This window comes from Meles meles, chromosome 5, assembly GCF_922984935.1.
Source record: "Meles meles chromosome 5, mMelMel3.1 paternal haplotype, whole genome shotgun sequence".
Classification (NCBI taxonomy): domain Eukaryota; kingdom Metazoa; phylum Chordata; class Mammalia; order Carnivora; family Mustelidae; genus Meles; species Meles meles.
Genome location: NC_060070.1, coordinates 112121689 through 112143023, shown reverse-complemented (window position 1 = coordinate 112143023; position 21335 = coordinate 112121689).

Below are 21335 nucleotides of genomic sequence, written 5' to 3'. Positions count from 1 at the left end.
TGGGCATTTCTTTAAAAATACAGGCTTGGGCATGCATAATATGCATAATATTCACTGAAAAAACAAAATGCTGTTTATCAAGCTAGATGCATTTATTACCTGAAATGATTTGACATGCTCTATGCAGCAGGGCCTCAGCTAGAATTGCACAAGTTAGCAGAAAGACATGTGAATTTTTTAAGAAGGTTGAACATTTATGAGCATAGGAAGAAATGACATATTTTTAATTTTTAAAATCAGTTTAAAAACTTTCCACAAGTTTTATCTCAGATTTTATGAACCCTAATGAGGGCTCAACAATGCATAATCTCTCTTGTCCATGAAAATTCTGTTATGAGAAAGCTTTAAGACATAGAACAACAAGCACAAATTAGGATTGTGTGTCCTTAGAATAATTCATTTTTATTGTTTCTGTCTATTCTTTTTTATTGAGGTATAATTGATATACAGTATTTTATTAGTTATAGATGCAACATATTAATTTTAATGTTTCTGTGTTGTGAAATGATCTCTACCATAAGTCTAGTTACCATCTGCCATCATATGAAATTAATACAATATTAACTCTGTTCTCTGTGTTGTAGATTATATGCCCATAACTTAAATTGGAAGTTTGTACTTCTTGATCCCCTTCACCTGTTTCATCCCAACCCAAACTGTTCCCTGTGGAAATCACTGGTCTCTACTCTGTACCTGTGCTTATAGGTTTTGTTTTGTTTTGTTTGTTTTTAAATTACACATATAAATAGAGTCATGCAGTATATGTCTTCCTTTGATTTATTTCACTTAGCCTAGTACCCTCAGGACCCATCCATGTTATCACAAATTACAGGATTTTCTCTTTAAGGGCTGATTTGCATTCTAATGTGTGTGCACGTGTGTGTGTGTGTGTGTGTGTGTGTGTGTGTGTGCATTTTCTTTATCTTTATCTATTTATCCACTGATAAACAGATAGAATGTTTCCATTCTTGATATCCTGGCTATTGTAACTAATGCTGAAATGAACATGAGTTGCATATATATTTTCAAATTAGTGTTTTCATTTTCTTTGGATAGATACCTGGTAGTGGAATTGCTGGATCATATTATAATTCTTCTTTAAAATTGTTAAGGAATCTCTCGGGTTGTTTTTCAGAGTCCATAGTCTCTTATGGTTCGCCTCCCCTTCCAATTTTTTTTTTTTTTGGGCAGGGGTGGGAGGTTTAGAGAACCAGGTGGTGGGTAATAGGGAGGGCACGTATTGCATGGAGCACTGGGTGTTGTGCAAAAACAATGAATACTGAAAAAATAAAAAATAATACTGAAAAATAATACTGAAAAAATAAATTAATTAATTTAAAAAAATTACTGCAAAAAAAAATTGTTAAGGAATCTCCATAGTGTTTCATGTAGTGGTTACATCAATTTACATTCCCACCAACAGTGCACGAGGTTTTCCTTTTCTCCACATCCTCACCAACACTTGTCACTTCTTGTCTTTTTAATACTAGCCATTCTGACTGGTGTGAGGTGATATTTCACTGTTGTTTGATTTGCATTTCCCTGATAATGAGTGACATTGAACATCTTTTCATGTGTCTATTGGTCATCTGTGTGTCTTCCTTGGAAAAACTTTTATACATATCATCTGCCCATTTTTATCTGCTTTTGTTACTGTTGTTATTGAGTTTTGTAAGTTCTTTATATATTTTGGGAATTAACCTCTTATCCAATATATGTTTGGCAAATATTTTCTCTGATTCAGGTGATTGCTTTTTCATTTTGAGTTTGATGTAGTCTCACTTGTTAACATAGCTTTTGTTTTCTTTGTCTTTGGAATTGGATCCAAAAAAACATTTCTCACACAAATGTCAATTTACTTAGCACCTGTTTTTTCATTTTGTTTTGTTTGTTTGTTTGTTTTGTTTTTGTTTTTTGAATGGATTTTATAGTTTTAGGTCTTAAATTCAAGTCTTTACTCTTATTTTATTTTTGTATATAATGTAAATTAATGGTTCTCTCAACACCATTTATTAAAAAACTTCTTTTATTCATGTATATTCTTGTTTCCTAATTGACCATAAATGTGAGGGTTTATTTCTGAGGTTTCCATTCTGTTCCATTGACCAATGTGTCTGTTTTTATGACAATTTACACTGTTTTGATTACTACAGCTTTGGTTATCAAATTTGTTGTCCAACAGGCTGCCTAATTTGTTGACATATTCTTGTTCATAGTAGTCTCTGATGTTTCTTTGTATTTCTAGGTTATCAATTGTAAATTTTCCTCTTTCATTTCTAATTTCATCTGTCTGGGCCCTCTTTTTTTTTTTCTTGGTGAATCTTAGCTAAAGATTTCCCAATTTTCTTGATCTTTTCAAAGAACTGGCTCTTAGTTTTACTGATCTTTTTTATTGCCTTTTTATTCTCCATATCATTTATTTCTGATCTGAGCTTTATTATGTCCTTCCTTTTACTAACTATGGACTTTGTTTGTTCTTCTTTTTCTAGTTGCTTAATGTGTATAGTTAAATTGTTTGAGATTTCTCTTGTTCCTTAAGGTAGGCCTCAGGAAACATCTGTCCAAACTCACAGAATATACATTGCTATAATCTTTCTTAGAATTGCTTTCACTGCATTCCATAGAGTTGGGTATATTGCATTTCTGTTTAATTTAACACAGTAATTGTTCAGAAACATGTTGTTTAATCTCCATTATTTATAATGGAGATTATTATTTATAATTTTCATAATTTATAATTTTCTCTAATTTTCTTCTTGTAATTGATTTCTAGTTTCATACTATTATGGTCAGAAAAGATGCTTGATATGATTTAAATTTTCTTTAATTTATTGAAACTTACTTTGTTGTCTAACATGTGATTTGTCCAGGAGAATTTTCCACATATAGCTAAGAAGAATGTGTATTCTGTTGCTTTGGATGAAATATCCTGCATATATCTTTTAAATATATTTGTACTACTTTGTTGTTTAAAGCCAACAATCAATCTTTATTGATTTTCTATCTTATATAATTGATATAATTGAGGTGTTAAAGTTCCCTATAGTTTATAGTTTACATTAGGGCTCACTCTTGATGTTGTACATTCTATGAGTTTGGACAAATGTATTATAACTTATATCAACCATATGGAATTATACAGAGTATTTTTATTGTCCTTAAAATCCTCTGTGTTCCACTTATACCACCCTGCTTCCACCCCCAACTCTTGGCAACCACTGATGCTTTTATTCTCTACATAGTTCTGTCTTTTGCAGAGGGTCTTACAGTTGGAATCATACTGCAAGTAGCCTTCACAGGTTGGCTTCTTTCATTTAGTAATATGCACTCAAGTTTCCTCCATGCATTTTAAGTCTTAATAACTCATTTCTTTTTAGTGCTGGATAATATTTCATTGCCTAGGTATACCATAGTTTATTTATCCATCCTCCTACCAAAGGGCAATTTGGTTACTTTGAAGTCTTTGCACTTAGGAAAAATGCTGCTACAAACAGAGGTATGTAAGCCATTGTGTGGGCATGAGTTTTCAACTCCTTTAGGAAGATATCAAAAAGTGAAATTGCTGGATTCTATGGTTATAGTAAGCTTAGTTTTGTGAGAAACTACCAAGCTGTCTTCCAAAGTGGCTGCGCCATATTTCATTACCAACAGTAGTAAATAAGAGTTCCTGTGTTCCATATCCTCACCAGCATTTGATGTTGACATTATGGTGGTGTTATGCAGTGGTATCTCATTGTTTTAATTTTGTTTGCTTATGGTTTTCTGTTTTGTTTGTTTTAAAGATTATTTATTTATTTATTTAAGAGAGGGGTGGGGAAAAGAGGGAGAGGGAGAGTGAGAATTCCTAGCAGACTTCATAGAGCACAGAGCCCAATGCAGGGCTTGATCCCACAACCTGAGATCATGACCTGAGCCAAAATCAAGAGTTCAACACCCAATTGACTGAGCCACTTAGGTGCACCAATTTAGTTTGCTTTTGACTTGGTGATAGACACACTTTTGCCTTAGCCATGTATGTATGTGGGCTGAAATATGTTAATTAATAAGGCAATATAGGATACAAGTATAATTTATAATATGGCTTTCCTGATATTGTAAGTTTCAGGATGATTCCAATTGGCATATACTAATACTCAAAACTATGCATTAGGTCAGAATAACAGCTCATTAAATTGAAGAGTTCTCCATAAAGCCAGAGGCTCATGTAAAACTGAGTTATGCTTTGGTCCTTAAGTTCTTGATCATAGCTTCAGTGAACAAAAAAAAATTGAATAAACCTGCAACAAATTATATATCAAATGATAGCTTTCATCTTTTTAAAATACCTTGGATAATTATCAAATTTAATGTCTATGAACTTTTTGGTAAAATAATGTGGTAAAAGTGGGGAAAAGTGTTGGAGAGATATTTCAGTTAAGATATGAATCAATAGGGGCGCCTGGGTGGCTAAGTGGGTTAAGCCGCTGCCTTCAGCTCAGGTCATGATCTCGGGGTCCTGGGATTGAGTCCCACATCAGGCTCTCTGCTCAGCGGAGAGCCTGCTTCCCTTCCTCTCTCTCTGCCTGCCTCTCTTGTGATTTCTCTCTGTCAAATAAATAAATCTTAAAAAAAAAAATATGAATCAATATTGTATATCTTGGTCCAATTGATCAATTTTAAGGAACTAAACTTCAAAATCTAAGTTTGGTTGGAGTCAATGTTTGATTCAAGGGGTACTTTCGAGTCATTAGCAACTTTTATTTTGTACTCATAGACACCCTGTTGCTTACAGAGAGTTGCATATTTGAAATCTAGAATTTTAAGTTTTGAAAACTTTTAAGACATTACTCTACCAGGAAAAATAAGTATTTTTAATTGACATTCACATTAAAGAACATCATTTTTCCAAATTTACATAATACTATTGCAGTATCTATTAGGTACTTTAAAGATATAAATTAGTATTGTTGTATTTTTAGTTATGTTCTTATTCCATTAATAAGGAAATTGAGGTGATGGAAACTAGAGTAAAATCCCCAGATAAAATCATATCGAGTTTGGAATTTCCCACACCAATGCTTAATCTACTCATATGAATTTTCTTTTCTTTTCTTTTCTTATCTATTATGAGACTAGAGGATGATTACAGATATTCTCTTTAATATTCTTTCTTTTATATTTTTCTCCACCAGTGATAATGATTGAAAAAAAGACTTCTGAGACAAAAAATTGGTATTTTTTATTGAAAATTTGATTACAAACCCTTATCTTTTGTAATAGGAATCTCTGTTGCTTTTCAAAGTTCACTTGTGTTGCAATTTCTATTGTTGAAATTCCCTTTCTGTTCTCTCACATTTCCTGGGTGCTGCAGGAGCAAGATGCGGCCATGATCTTACCAGTTAGTATACATCCCAAGTACTAAGAGAAAATCTTAAATGGGCTATAAGAACCATCAAGTTGAAACTCACAGCTTTTCTCATCTTCCACTTATTACCAAACTATTAGAGGAATGGCCACTTGCAATATGGTTTATCAAGTTGGATTAAGGAAATTTTTCTTAGGGTTTTCCTCCTGGCTAAGAAATATGTACTTCAACTTGTCTGAGATTTGAATGTCTGAATTATCTTCCAGGTGAACGGTGACTTACAAATAATTTGTAGGCTTCTATGTTGGAAAATACATTGAATAATATCTTTATTAATAGCAGTATAACCAAAAATAATTATCTTGGTATCTACACAATTACTGTGAAACAAGAGGATAAGAATAATACCTAAGTGTTTCTGAAGAGGGTTATACTTCTAAAAACAGTCTACTCAAGGCTGAAGAAGATAATGGCAGAGTTGTTTAGCATTTTCAAGAAACTTGAAAAATAATAACAAACTAAAAATCTTGAAAATAAAGGGGACTGAGATTAAAAGAGAGGTATATGATATTCTAAGAAAGGATTTGATAACTAAAGAGATAATATCCAGCATGTATTGGAGGTAGAAAGAAGAAGACTTGATTCTAAAAAATCACATGAGTAATTAAGACCATCTCCAAATATGTAATTGAAAGTAATATAGTAAGAGCAATGTGAGAAATGATTAACTATGTATGGTACAATATGAAAACATATATTTTTAAAGGTTCTGTATACCTAAGGGGAAAACAAAGTGATATGGCAGAATAAAATAATCAATAATATAACTGAAATGCAAAAGAAGAAAAGATAAGGGATGTATTGATAAACTAAGTAGCACAAAAATATTTAAATGCATAGATCTCAAAAAAATTATAAACAAAACTAGAAGTCTTTATATAGATATGACATATAAAGGAAGAAATATCTTGCATATGTAAATGTAATGAGCTCTTGATGTCCAATAAGCTGGAATTTGGAACTCTAAAACAGAGCCCAATTATTATATACATGTAATTTTACACACACACTACAGCATAGTCATCATTTATTTGTGTTTATGTATAAAAGACAAATATCATAAATTAGTTACCATAAAATGATTGAATTATCGACATTTTGGTTATATTTTTCCCAAATTTTCTACAATGAAAATTGAATAAATTTATTCAAAAAGATAAACAAGCGATTTGCTTTTTATGATAGACCATTAATTGACTTATCGTTAAACTTAAAGAATTTACATTAGCAAAGTTTTAATGAATGCAAAGCAATTTTCTTTAAAGGTTAATCTACTTACTCTTACTCCCATTCAATTACAGCTATTGGTATTTAGGTTTGTTTGCCTTTGTAAAGGGTGTGTGTGTGTGTGTGTGTGTGTGTGTGTGTAATATGCATTCTTCCAGTTTTAGCAAAATGTTTTCCTATAGTACTAGCCAACCCTGGAGCATCCTCTAACTTATGTAAATGTGGCTTTTCCTGAGTTTTTTTTTTTTCTTTCTCCTCCCTCACTTTTACAATTCTGTCATTTTGCATTCTTATTCCAAACTATTTTTTTTTTCAATCAACTAATTTGGAAGAAAAAGAAAAAAGGGAAAAAGAAATGCTCAGAAAGCTTTCATCCAAAGTACCAGGATGAGGTCCAGGCATTTGAACACTGATGTTATGCATTAAGTGAAGCTCCAGGCAGGTGCCAGTCAAGATGTTTTCATGCTTGATAGTTATAAGTAGCTCACAGGGTAACAGACAGAGACTCCACTGAAATACACCTGTAACCTTGAAGTCCCAGGGGCAGACTATCTCCCTATAGTCCCTAAAATACAATCTCCATATTTTTTTCTGTTTCTATCTTAAAAACACCAGAGCCACACTGTTACCCTTGGGAAAGAAAGACAAAGGCATTACCCAGAATTGCTGATTAACTGGTAGCCCAAGGAGACCCCGTTAGGTGCTAGAGACACTGCAGGCAGCTAAATAAGGAGCAGTTGCTCTACTAGCATTTCTGCAGCATGATTTCCAGTCTTGAAAAACTCTTGAACTTGATTACCAAAGTCTTTCAGAAATCTTGTCAAGGTATCTTGGCTATACTTGGATTGCCTGTGAATTTTGATGAACACCAAAGAAAAATGAAGCAAGTGACACAGGAAGAAAACTATTGAATTTTGCCCACTTCACCCTTTCAACGCTTTTTTTTTTTTTGTCAGTATTTCCTTAAACCAACCTAAAAGCTTTTAAGAAACATCTGTCTTAAGTTTCTGGTTTGTTACCTTCTGCTTCCAATTTTCCTGAGCATTTATTCAGGTGATAAAGCCCCTGTTCTTTATTTCTCTCATTTCTATTATGTGTCACCTGGTAATTATATTACTTTTTCCAGCTTATATAGCTAATCCCCTTAGCTCAGAAAGTAGACTCTTGATCTCCTGTTACTTCGTATCCTAAGAAAGCACAATGGAGTATCTGTATTCAGAGGAGAAACAGCTGTTGCATGATTATTGATTGATGAAGATGAGAAATACTGATATAATATATAATACACAAGAGTTTATCACCAACACATACTAACACAAGAGAAAAAAAAAACACTTAGGTTATTCAAGATGAATATACATCCCTCCCTTTTTGGATAAGTCATTTAGTCTGTAATTTCCTCTGCTTTTTTTAGCTTTTCTATGACAACTATACCAATGATGCATCATCACAAGAATAGTTGGAACAGTAACAATTTTAATGAACTAATGTGCACAAGTAGGTCAATTTAAATACTGCTTTTATGGGAGTGTCTTTCCATAAATTTTGTCTAAAGCCAATTTGTCAGAATGTAGTGTATTCTTTTGTTATAAAAAGTTTCTACATAAGGAGGGCACATGATGTGATGAGCACTGGGTGTTATATGCAACTAATGAACTATTGAACACTATACCAGAAACTAACGGTGTACTATATGTTCGCTATTGAATTTAAGTAAAATTTTAAAAAAATTTTAAAAAAGTTTCTACTCCAAGGAGCACCTGGGTGGCTCAGTAGGTTAAGCAGCTGTCTTCCCAAAGTTCGGGTCATGATTTTGGGGTCCTGGGATTGGGCTCCCTGCTCCGTGGGGGGTCTGCTTCTTGCCCTCTCTCTGTCCCTCCCCCTGTTCTTGAGTACTTCCTCTTTCTCTCTTTCAAATAAATAAATAAAATCTTAAAAAAAATTCTACTTCAAATTCATATTCAAATACTGTCAGCAAGAATTAAGTCAGAAAAAGTTGCAAAGAATAGAGGTAACACTTTGACAATAAAAGTATAATGTTTAAATACCAGTATTTTGTCATATTCAAAAGGAAATTGGAAGCAGAACTATGAAAATTTACTAACGTATTGTAAAAGGAGATTGATGACCCAGTAATGTGATAGTACATCTACATCCAGTGTTCTTTCTTGCTTCCTCCTCTCTCTAGATGGCTAAACTGCCTTATTCATTGTTACCAATAAATATTATTGGACATCCACAGGTACCTGATATGTAGATACGGATTCATATAGCATGAATGTGTCTTATCCTCTCCCTAATATTTTTTAGAAAAGCCTAGTTAATGTGAAATTTAGAATTACTGTACTGTTAGATAACTTGTGCGTTTTTAATTACTCAGCTTACTTGGTGAGGTTTAGGTTAGTGAGGTTTAGGTTAAATGGCAAAGAAAAGAGAAACATATTCAGGAAGAATATGTGTCTGTCTCCTTTAAGTGGGCAGATAACATATAAAAAGAGCCCCTCCTGCATTGGTACCTTTTTATAAATCAAATAAAATCACAGGGATTTGTTGTTGTTTAAAAAATAAATCATGTGCAAAGGGCATAATGTTGTACTCCCAGAGAGTGGGAAAACACAAGGGCATCCACACATAATGAGAGATTTTTGACAAGCACCTTCTTGTTTAGATCACATTAGCATTTGGTCTTGTCGCAGACATTGTACAAGATAATTAAATTATTTAATTTGCAGCTGGATTGTTTAAGTTGTTCCTTCTATAGCTCATTATTGAATGGTACTTAACTTCCATAAGAATAATTTAAGCAGAAATTCTGTCTTTGCTTTACATTGAGTTGAGACTGACTGCTCTCTAACGAGTAAATAAATAATCTAGCACCTTAATCACCGTTGTTATCCACCTGAAAACGGCTCTGTGAACACCTCTGTGTTCTGCTACATATGTCACTTTCATTTTCTTCAGTAACTGTAATTAGATTGGCATGTGAGAAAGAAGCTACAGACTGTTTTCTTTAGATGACAGGGAATAGACATTAGCAACAGTTCTCTCCCTGAATGCTGAAGAGCCTATACAGTTAGGATGAATGAAACACACACTGGAGAAAGCAGAATCAAGAAATTAACAGGATCCTGATATAGTTCTGATGAAAATAGAAAAAGATTTTAGTGATTGTGCCAAAGTAAACTATGAGAAGCAGCTTTTCATTTGGGGACATTCATGAGGTGGAAAAGACTTCCTTCTCTTTAGGAAATTCTATTAGTAGGATAGTGCATCATAACTGAGCCTAATAGAGGCATCATTATTTTCAGTATTTTATACCCAACCAGAATTATGACATTTAAACTTTTTTCTTATTAATTCAGGAAAGATAAAGGACAGTGATAAAACTCTGAGTAAAAACCTAAATTAGTAGTCATTAGAGATGAAGAACGATAGACTGACAACATAATGATTAAGAAAACAATTATTATGGTTTAACATTAGCAAGCAATAATGCAAGCAACATTATCAAAGGTTAAATTTTGTTATGTTTACGATTTCTCTTTTTACCATGATCACATATACCTAAAAAACTATTATCTTGTAAATTAAGATTTAATACTGTTTCTTTTCCTTGATATAATAATTTATTCACAGGACTTAAACTAGGCAAAGATAGCAATATCTCCAGAAGTTTCCAAGGACAGATGAAATGAAAATAACAGGTCTGTTATTCAATTAAATAAAACATAAAACTTATAAAATTAATAGATCATTCAACTTTTCATTTGAAAAGTGCATTGGAATCTCATTCATTAAATTTTGACTGTAAGAATTTATTCCAAGAGTAACTTTCTGAAAAATTATATGACTGTTGGTTTCATATCCACATCTCTTCTATCAGTGTAATTTACATTGATTAAAATTGGGTATATTTTATGCTTTCTGCTGCTGAATTTTTATGGTTTTGGAGCCAGAGTCTAGTTTCCTTGGAAATAGAATTTTAGGTCAAATGTAGGTTAAACATGGGCTCTAATTACCACTCAGATCTTTCCTTTCTGGGGGAAAAAAAAAAAAAAAGAACAAATTCCATTCAGCAAACCAAGTCACATAAGCAATAGCCATTTGAATGATTCAGACAAATGTCATCTCTAAGGGGTATAACTATTTATTCTAAAGTGGCAGCTACCACCCCATAGGGTAGTATGGAAGGGTGAAATGCACATGGAAACTAGCCTTCATATCTTGAAGGATTTATGTTTGATTCATAGATGATCCTCTTATCCAAAATCATAAAACATCATCTCTTAAAGAGGAAATATTAAATATATTTTGGTTGGTTCAGTTTCTTAAACACAGATATCCTTAAAATGAGTAAATAGATTCACATTCTCATTTTCTATATTCTCTAAATTTTTTCATGCATTAATATAGAATTATATGATTGTGAATTCTGACACTATAGACTACATATCTAAATACAATTTTATTTGTTTCATTTTGTTTCTTTCAGTGGTATGGGGAATAATTTTAGGCTTTATTTTATTTTTTTAAGATTTTATTTATTTATTTGACATACAGAGATCACAAGTAGGCAGAGAGGCAGGCAGAGAGAGAGGAGGAAGCAGGTTCCCCGCTGAGCAGAGAACCTGATTCGGGGCTGGATCCCAGGACCCTGGGATCATGACCTGAGCCAAAGGCAGAGGCTTTAACCCACTGAGCCACCCAGGCACCCCAATTTTAGGCTTTAGATTGAAGAGATTTGGATATGAATCTCGCCACTTTAAATGCTTTTATAATCTTATTCAATAACCATAATGAACCTCAGTTTCTTCAAACTTTATAAATAGAAAAAGAGTACCAATGTCATGCAGTTTAAGAGAGGAAAAAAACAATTAAACATCTGATATACCAAACCTATCAGTAAACAGTAGCTATTCAAAAGAGAGCTCTGTGTAAATTCAATCACTGACATTTACGAAAAATAATAATATAAATTCTCAAAACATTTTCTAATGTAGGATATTTCAAACTATCTGTAAATTGTTTTGTGGATCTGTGATACAGTATACTTGCCTAAATGTCATCCAAGAGCCCTAAAATATATAAACTTTATAAATTATTTCAGAATACATATATTCTGGGTATGCCCATGTGGTTTTAAGCATCTGTCTTTGGCAGCTCAGGTCATGATCCCAGGGTCCTGATATGGAGCCCCAAAGTGGGCTCCCTGTGCAGCGGGGAGACTGCTTCTCCCTCTCCTTTGCCACTCTCTCTTGCTTGTGCTCTCTCACTCTCTCTCTTTTTCTCAAATAAATAAAATCTTAAAAAAAAAGAATGTCTATATTCTAAATACAAGTATATTTGCAGAATTTTAGCACCGAGACAGGTAACAAGCCAGAGATGGAAGCTTGAGCCAAAAACACAAGTAACTCATATCTATGAGGCCTGGAAAGGCCCATATCTTGGATGTGGGTGAGAACATAAAGAATGAGGAGGAGGAGCTCTCCCATACTTGCCGCCAGCCTCTGTACATTCACACGTGGTTAAGTCAGAAGAGGAGAGCAGGAGAGCAAGGCAGAGGCTGGAAAGAGCACATTATTTATTCCCGCCTACACTGTCCTTGTTCCCCAAAGAGTTCAAGATAGAAACTGACTCAAAATGGCAAAGACTAGTCTAGTCCATTCAAGCTCCTTGCTCTTCATACAGTGGAAATCAGGACAAAGAGCACACACCCTGGTTGACTGTAACTCACAGACAAATGAGATTTTTATAATAAACGAAGTAGTGAAAACAATAAAAGAATACTTTAAATATATTTGAAACAATTTCTAAACAAAAGTACCAATACCTAAAGGTACTAAATCTACGTGTGCTATTAATTCTTTTTATTGTTCTTATGGTTTGGGATGTTAATTTGTTGCTGTAATTCTGTCTTACAATTGTTTTTATAATCTCAAATTATTAGTTTTCACTAAGCATATTAGAGAATCACAACTTTTCTCCTCAACTTGTTTCCCTTAATGCTTCCTACAAAGTTTTAAGCTTAATAGACCATCACTACATGCTTGTAAATTTACTTCATTTGTGTTAATGAATTCTTCATTACCATGGCAATTTATCAATTGCTGAATCTTTTTGAATCATAACCATATTACTGATTACATTGTTTATATTTTCAGAGCCCATCTCCACCTACAGTAAGTTTACCTTTCAAACTTTTCCCTATCTGTGGATTATGGAGATTGATAATAATCCAAGATAGATGTCAGGCTCCAAATACCAACTACGAGACTATTCATCAGTGAGTTTGTCCATTCATGACTGACTTGTCTTTTCATACTTTATACATTTGGACTTGGCTTGGCTCTATTTTTGGACTTTTCTAACCTGTTATTGAAAAAGGCCCTCATCTCTTTTACTTCTACCTGTGTTTCATTCCCCCTTGAATTTAAAATAAAAGTAAAACATTGTTCATTGCTTTTATCTTAGCTCTGGGCAAAGAGGTAGTATTCAGTAGAGTTTTAATAGACTGCCTCATTCCTGAGTTAACTATTCATCTTCCCAACAGTGCTGTATTTATAAATTTCTAGTGACACATCCTTACTCCTTTTATTTCCTTCACTCTGTTTTTCTTTTAGAAAAAAAAAGTTTACTTTTTCTTTTCTATGTGGATAGGAAATAATCATGAGGTATAAGAGGTTGGAATGAAAATTTGGATTTCAAATTTATAACAACAATGATAAATAGAAATTTAACTATGCAATTTGTCTTTTGGGGACTTTATTCATTGAAATTTCTTTTGGAGCTTTTGGTGGAAAAATAGCATTACTATTCACCATAGCTAGTGTGTATATAAACTATAGGAAATTCTAGAAGTCAGAGATTGAGAATAATTATACATAATAATGATTAGACATATAATCAATTTGCTCCTGAAATCCTCTTAGATTAGAAAGTGTCTTGAGGAAATACCTCAAGAAATATTTAGAAATAGACTATTAGACTTATAAGAATAAATGTCAGCAGAAACAAAAGCAACCGGCTTTACTGGCTTTTAATTACCCCATTGGAGGTGAAACAAAGGTCCTTTTAGATTGTGGGGCAAAGAAAGAAAAGGGAAGAGAGTGAAGGCAAAGAGGGACTGTTGTCTCAGGAGGGTGGCCCTAACAGGGGTTCTCAATATCCTACATTATTTTGGTTTAAATTTCACTATTTTGCAAAATCCTTCATAGTTCTCTTCTTTTATTTTCTGTTTATGGTTGTATATTAAAGATAAATTACCTATGATTTTTTTTGTTCCTTTTAAGAGTTTCCTTCCAGATATTAGAAGCAGGAATAGAAGTAAAATTTTTACCTTCCAACTAATCTTCGACAAAGCAAGAAAAAATATACAGTGGAAAAAAGACAGTCTCTTCAATAAATGGTACTGGGAAAATTGGACAGCTATGTGTAGAATAATAAAACTCGACCATTCTCTTACACCATACACAAAGAAACACTCGAAATGGATAAAAGACCTCAATGTGAGGCAGGAATCCATCAGAATCCTAGAGGAGAACATAGGCAGTAACCTCTTTGATATTAGCCACAGCAACTTCTTTCAAGATATGTCTCCAAAGGCAAAGGAAACAAAAGCAAAAATGAACTTTTGGGACTTCATCAAGATCAAAAACTTCTGGGGGCACCTGGGTGGCTCAGTGGGTTAAAGCCTCTGCCTTCTGCTCAGGTCATAATCCCAGGGTCCTGGGATCAAGCCCCACATCGGGCTCTCTGCTCAGGAGGGAGTGTGCTTCCCTTCCTCTCTCTCTGCCTTCCTCTCTGCCTGCTTGTGATCTCTGTCTGTCAAATAAATAAATAAAATCTTAAAAAAATATAAAAAACTTCTGCACAGCAAAGGAAACAGTCAACAAAACAAAGAGGCAACCCATGGAATGGGAGAAGATATTCACAAATGACACTACAAACAAAGGGCTGATATCCAGAATCTATGAAGAACTCCTCAAACTCAACACACACAGAACAGATAAGCATGTCAAAAAATGGGCAGACAACATGGACAAACACTTCTCCAAAGAAGACATACAAATGGCTAACAGACACATGAAAAAATGTGCACATCCCTAGTCATCAGGGAGATTCAAAGCAAAACCACATTGAGATACCACCTTACACCAGTTAGAATGGCCAGAATTAACAAGACATTAAACAACATGTGTTGGAGAGGATATGGAGAAAGAGGAACCCTCTTGCACTGTTGGTGGGAATGCAAGTTGGTGCAGCCACTTTGGAAAAGTGTGGAGATTCCTTAAGAAATTAAAAATAGAGCTACCCTATGATCCTGCAATTGCACTACTGGGTATTTACCCCAAAGACACAGATGTAGTGAAAAGAAGGGCCATCTCTACCCCAATGTTCATAGCAGCAATGGCCACAGTCGCCAAACTGTGGAAAGAACCACGATGCCTTCAACAGACGAATGGATAAAGAAAATATGGTCCAAGTATAGTATGAAGCATTATGCCTCCATCAGAAAGGATGAATACCCGACTTTTGTATCAACATGGACGGGACTGGAAGAGATTATGCTGAGTGAAATAAGTCAAGCAGAGAGGGTCAATTATTATATGGTTTCACTTATTTGTGGAGCATAACAAATAACATGGAGGACATGGGGAGATGGAGAGGGAGTTGGGGAAAATTAGAGGGAGAGATGAACCATGAGAGACTATGGACTCTGAGAAACAAACTGAGGGTTTTGGAGGGGGGTGGGGTGGGAGGTTGGTTGAGCCTGGTGGTGGGTATTATGGAGGGCCCCTATTGCATGGAACACTGGGTGTGGTGTCCTTTCTCTTTTCTTTTTGATAAGTCTGGACAGGGGTTTATCAATCTTATTGATTCTTTCAAAGAACCAGCTCCTAGTTTCATTGATTTTTTCTATTGTTTTTTTGGTTTCTATTTCATTGATTTCTGCTCTGATCTTTACGATTTCTCTTCTCCTGCTGGGTTTAGGGTTTCTTTCTTGTTCTTTCTCCAGCTCCTTTAAGTGTAGGGTTAGGTTGTATACTTGAGACCTTTCTTGTTTCTTGAGAAAGTCTTGTACCGCTATATGTTTGCCTCTCAGGACTGCCTTTGCTGTGTCCCACAGATTTTGAACCATTGTGTTTTCATTATCATTTGTTTCTATGAATTTTTTCAATTCTTCTCTAATTTCCTGGTTGACCCATTCATTCTTTAGAAGGATGCTGTTTAGTCTCCATGTATTTGGGTTCTTTCCAGCTTTCCTCTTGTGATTGAGTTCTAGCTTCAGAGCATTGTGGTCTGAAAATATGCAGGGAATGATCCCAATCTTTTGATACCGGTTGAGACCTGATTTGTGACCCAGGATGTGATCTATTCTGGAGAAGGTTCCATGTGCACTAGAGAAGAATGTGTATTCTGTTGCTTTGGGATGACATGTTCTGAATATATCTGTGATGTCCATCTGGTCCAGTGTGTCATGTAAGGCCTTTATTTCCTTGTTGATCTTTTGCTTGGATGATCTGTCCATTTCAGTGAGGGGAGTGTTAAATTCCCCTACTATTATTGTATTATTATTGATGTGTTTCTTTGATTTTGTTATTAATTGGTTGATATAGTTGGCTGCTCCCACGTTAGGGGCATAGATATTTAAAATTGTTAGATCTTCTTGTTGGATAGACCCTTTGAGTAGGATATAGTGTCCTTCCTCATCTCTTATTATAGTCTTTGGCTTAAAATCTAATTGATCTGATATAAGGATTGCCACCCCAGCTTTCTTCTGATGCCCATTAGCATGGTAAATTGTTTCCCACCCCCTCACTTTAAATCTGAAGGTGTCTTCGCATCTAAAATGAGTTTCTTGTAGGCAACATATTGATGGGTTTTGTTTTTTTATCCATTCTGATACCCTGTGTCTTTTGATTGGGGCATTTAGCCCATTAACATTCAGGATAACTATTGAGAGATATGAATTTAGTGCCATTATTAGACTGTAAGGTGACTGCTACTGTATATTGTCTCTGTACCTTTCTGATCTACTACTTTTAGGCTCTCTCTTTGCTTAGAGGACCCCTTTCAATATTTCCTGGAGAGCTGGTTTGGTGTTTGCAAATTCTTTCAGTTTTTGTTTGTCCTGGAAGCTTTTGATCTCTCCTTCTATTTTCAATGATAGCCTAGCTGGATAGAGTATTCTTGGCTGCATGTTTTTCTCGTTTAGTGCTCTGAATATATCCTGCCAGCTCTTTCTGGCCTGCCAGGTCTCTGTGGATAAGTCTGCTGCCAATCTAATATTTTTACCATTGTATGTTACAGACTTCTTTTCTCAGGCTGCTTTCAGGATTTTCTCTTTGTCCCTAAGACTTGTAAATTTTACTATTAGGTGACAGGGTGTGGACCTATTCTTGTTGACTTTGAGGGGGGTTCTCTGCACCTCCTGGATTTTGATGCTTGTTCCCTTTGCCATATTAGGAAAGTTCTCTCCAATAATTCTCTCCAATAGACCTTCTCCTCCCCTCTCTGTTTCTTCTTCTTCTGGAATCCCAATTATTCTAATGTTGTTTCGTCTTATGGTGTCACTTATCTCTCGAATTCTCCCCTCGTGGTCCAGTAGCTGTTTGTCCCTCTTTTGCTCGGCTTCTTTATTCTCTGTCATTTGGTCTTCTATATCACTAATTCTTTCTTTTGCCTCATTTATCCTAGCAGTGAGAGCCTCCATTTTTGATTGCACCTCATTAATAGCTTTTTTGATTTCAACTTGGTTAGATTTTAGTTCTTTAATTTCTCCAGAAAGGGCTTTTATATCTCCAGAGAGGGTTTCTCTCATATCTTCCATGCTTTTTTCGAGCCCAGCTAGAATGTTCAGAATCGTCAATCTGAACTCTTGATCTGACATATTACCAATGTCTGTGTTGATTAGGTCCCTAGCCTTCCGTACTGCCTCTTGTTCTTTTGTTTGTGGTGATTTTTTCTGCCTTGTCATTTTGTCCAGATAAGAGGATATGACGGATCAAATAAAATACTAAAAGGGTGGCAAAGACCCCAGAAAAATGCGCTGTAACCAAATCAGAAGAGACCCCGAATTGTGGGGGGGGAGGGGGGATAAAGGGGATTAAAATGAGGTTCAGAAAAAAAAGAAAAAAATTTTTAAAAATAAAGTAAAGAAAAATATAAAAAAGAAAGAAAAAATATATATTTTAGATAAACTCGTCAAAAAACGTTAAAAAAGAAAAGGGTAAAAGTTTTAAAAAATTTAGCAGAAGAACAAAAAAGAAAGAAAAAAAAAATTGAAAAAAAATTGAATTAACTGCAAGACTAAAGAATCATGGGGAGAAAGCCATGAGTTCCGTGCTTTGCTTTCTCCTCCTCTGGAATTGCACTGCTGTCTTAGGTATTGAACCTGTTTTCCTTGATAGATGAACTTCGTCCTGGCTTGATATTTTATTGATCTTCTGGGGGAGGGGCCTGTTGTAGTGACTCTCAAGTGTCTTTGCCCAAGGCGGAATTGCACCGCCCTTACCGGGGGCTGGACTAAGTAATCCGCTGGGGTTCGCTTTTGGGAGCTTCTGTTCCCTGAACGCTTTCCATAGAGTTCCGGAGGACAGGAATGATAATGGTGGCCTCCTAGTCTCCGGCCTGGAGGAGCCCAGAGACTGGAGCCCCACTCCTCAGTGCGCCCCCAGAGAACAGACCCAATCACTCCCATATCCCCAGCCTCCAGCCGTGCTCTGAGCTCACCCAGCCCTCGACCAGTTCAAGGTAACCCCAAGCTGAGGGTTCAGTCCTCAGCTCTGTCTCTGTAGCCAGATTCTCCATTCTAACACCTGTGAGCTCTGCGACACTCCAACACCCCCGATCCTTCTGTGACCCTGCGGGACCTGGGGCCACACTGACTCCGCGTGGGCTTCACCCCAGTTTAGCCTCTGGAGCAATATCCCTCAGTGGAACAGACTTTTAAAAGTCCTGATTTTGTGCTCCGTTGCTCCACCGCTTGCCGGGAGCCGGCCCCTCCCCCCGCGGTCTATCTTCCCGTCGTTTTAGATTCACTTCTCCGCCAGTCCTACCTTTCAGAAAGTGGTTGATTTTCTGTTTCTAGAATTGCTGTTCTTCTTCTCTTCGATCTCCTGTTGGATTTGTAGGTGTTTGCAATGTTTAGATAAGCTATCGAGCTGATCTCCTGCTACCTGATGTAGTCTCAGCCTGCTACTTCTCCGTCATCTTGACTCTTCCCTCTGAATGGGTTATCTTAAGTTATTTTTCCTTCACTATTTTCTTTTTCTCCAACCAAACCACTGTAAATAAGTGGAATTATTGATATTTTCTTCCTTAAATTTGTTTTTCTAAAATGACAAGTACTCAGTTTAAAAAACAATGGACAAATTATCAATAAAACCTAACCAATTTTGAGAACCAAATGAATTTAAATCCTTTAAATTTGTCAATGCCTTGTGAACAAATATTTTTAAAGATAATAATGATTTAAGTCTTGATCAGTAAAAAATGATCTTTGCAGTTTTATAATTTGAAGCATATGTTTTCTTTTGTTAAGAACTTATAATTCTAGCATTCAACCTTAGCCTTAAAAGAGCTGCAAGTTTCAAAACAATTAACTGTTAAGTAGAACCCATAGCTGTATTTAAAAAAATAATTGAGAAAATTATCAGAGAAAAATAGATTGAAGTTACTTTCTAGAACTGGATTAATAATTTCTAAAAACAAAGAAAAAAGCCAGAAGATAAGAAACAAAGAATCCATTTTTATGATGAAATAACTTTCTTATAATTAGTTATAATTAACATTTTAAATATGTTTCCAAGTTATTTTAAGCTTAAATTTGTACATTATCAATATATCTACTGGATCCTTTAAGAATAACATTCCAGAATCCTAGTGGTTAATTTTTTTTAATGTTCAAAGAATATAAAATATAATAGAAACTCTCAAAATTGTACTGCCTGTTCTCTTTTTATTAGTTCGATATAACATAAAGGTGTTGAAATTACAATATAGTATTTAAAAATGCAGCCATAAATTTTATAATATGCCCTATAATGTTTTTGAATTGTACTTGTTATTCTCATGAGAGATATATTCTGTAAGAGTAGGTATCTCTAAAAACTATCTTGAAGGCTATGTTCCATTGGTAGAAGAATAAAATGGTACTTAAAGTGATACCATTTTTTTCAAAAAGACTATATCAGATTTATTAAAATTTCAGTGTTAACTTTATGAAAATCATATACCGAAGCAGAAACCCAAAACAATAATGGTTCAAAATAATATAATCCACCATGATAAGTAGCTATTTATTACTTTCTATGCAAACTGGAAAATAAAAAGAATAGACGAATACTATCTTTGCAGCATGAAATTGTAAGTTCTATAATATGTTGTTGAATAAAGAGAAATTACTAATTATCAAGAAGGACATTAGTGCATTTCTTAACACTTTAATTCAATGAATTTATTTTTGCTCTACTTTAGGTCAAGCAAGTGGTAAATTCTTGGAAAACAAATGAATGATACTTATTTCAATAACTATTTACCATCTATTTCCTGTTCTCAAGAACTTCACACACTAGTGAAGCTTATACACAAATAAACTCTGTACAATAAATATAATAGAACAAGAGAGGAAAGTAGATGCAAAGGAAGTACATTGGCTTCATTGGTTTGGGAAAACTTTGGAACAGGTGGGCTGTAGATGAATGGAAGACACATGTCTTAGACTGGGACTGGAGAGGGACTAAAACAGCATACTGTGCAAAGATCCATACAGGAACGAAATCTTTGGTCTGAGAAGATACATGCTCCCAATTCAAGACAAGAGTAGGAGAATAGGTTTGTGAGAAAAGAAGGTGTGGTATCTCAAGACTTGGGACTAATTATTTAAACTGCTTAGGCACAAGGAGAGATTTGTGCCATTTTCCATGATGCTGACAATTTTGAATGGAAAGGTTTGGTGATCGTGTCAGCAACTGATTCAAAAACTACAAATAAAGGGCCTGATTTTAGTCTATAAACTCTATTTATTTAGTATTTTTAAAATATTTTTTGAAAAACTTTCACATACGACTTTTGGCTTGGTTCCAAATCTACACAGATAAAAAAATATGGCAATTGTCTTCAAGGATTCCTAATATAAAGAGGATGAGTGTGATATCATTACTATATTACATATATAGTATAATTATCTTATAGCTAACATTGACATAGACTTTAATATATGTTAACTCACTTAATTTCTTAAGCTTATATATAAGATATGTGCTATTATACCAACCATGTTATGGCTGAAAGAACCAAAACAAGACAAAATAATTTTCTAATGCTACAACACTAGCTGAGTGGTAAAGTCAGAATTTCAAACTAGGAATTTTGGTACCAGAGTTCATCCTTTTAATAATTAAACAATAAGAAAATAGGATAAGATAAAATTAAAGAAGTGTAAACTTAGTTCATGATGCTATGGAGGCTCAAGTGAGGGGCAGCTAACTTAGTGTACAAAGACTCTGTAACTTTGACATTATTGCTGAAGATTAAAGAAGATGTAGGCATAAAGATGAGGAGGAGATAACACTTTGAGCCAAGAACTGTTCAGTCCAAAGCCATACACTTTGCAAACAGTAACAATTAGGGCAATATAACAGAGCTAATGATACCTATTTTAGTTGCAAACAATGAAACAAATTATGGGGGTGTGCAAGGA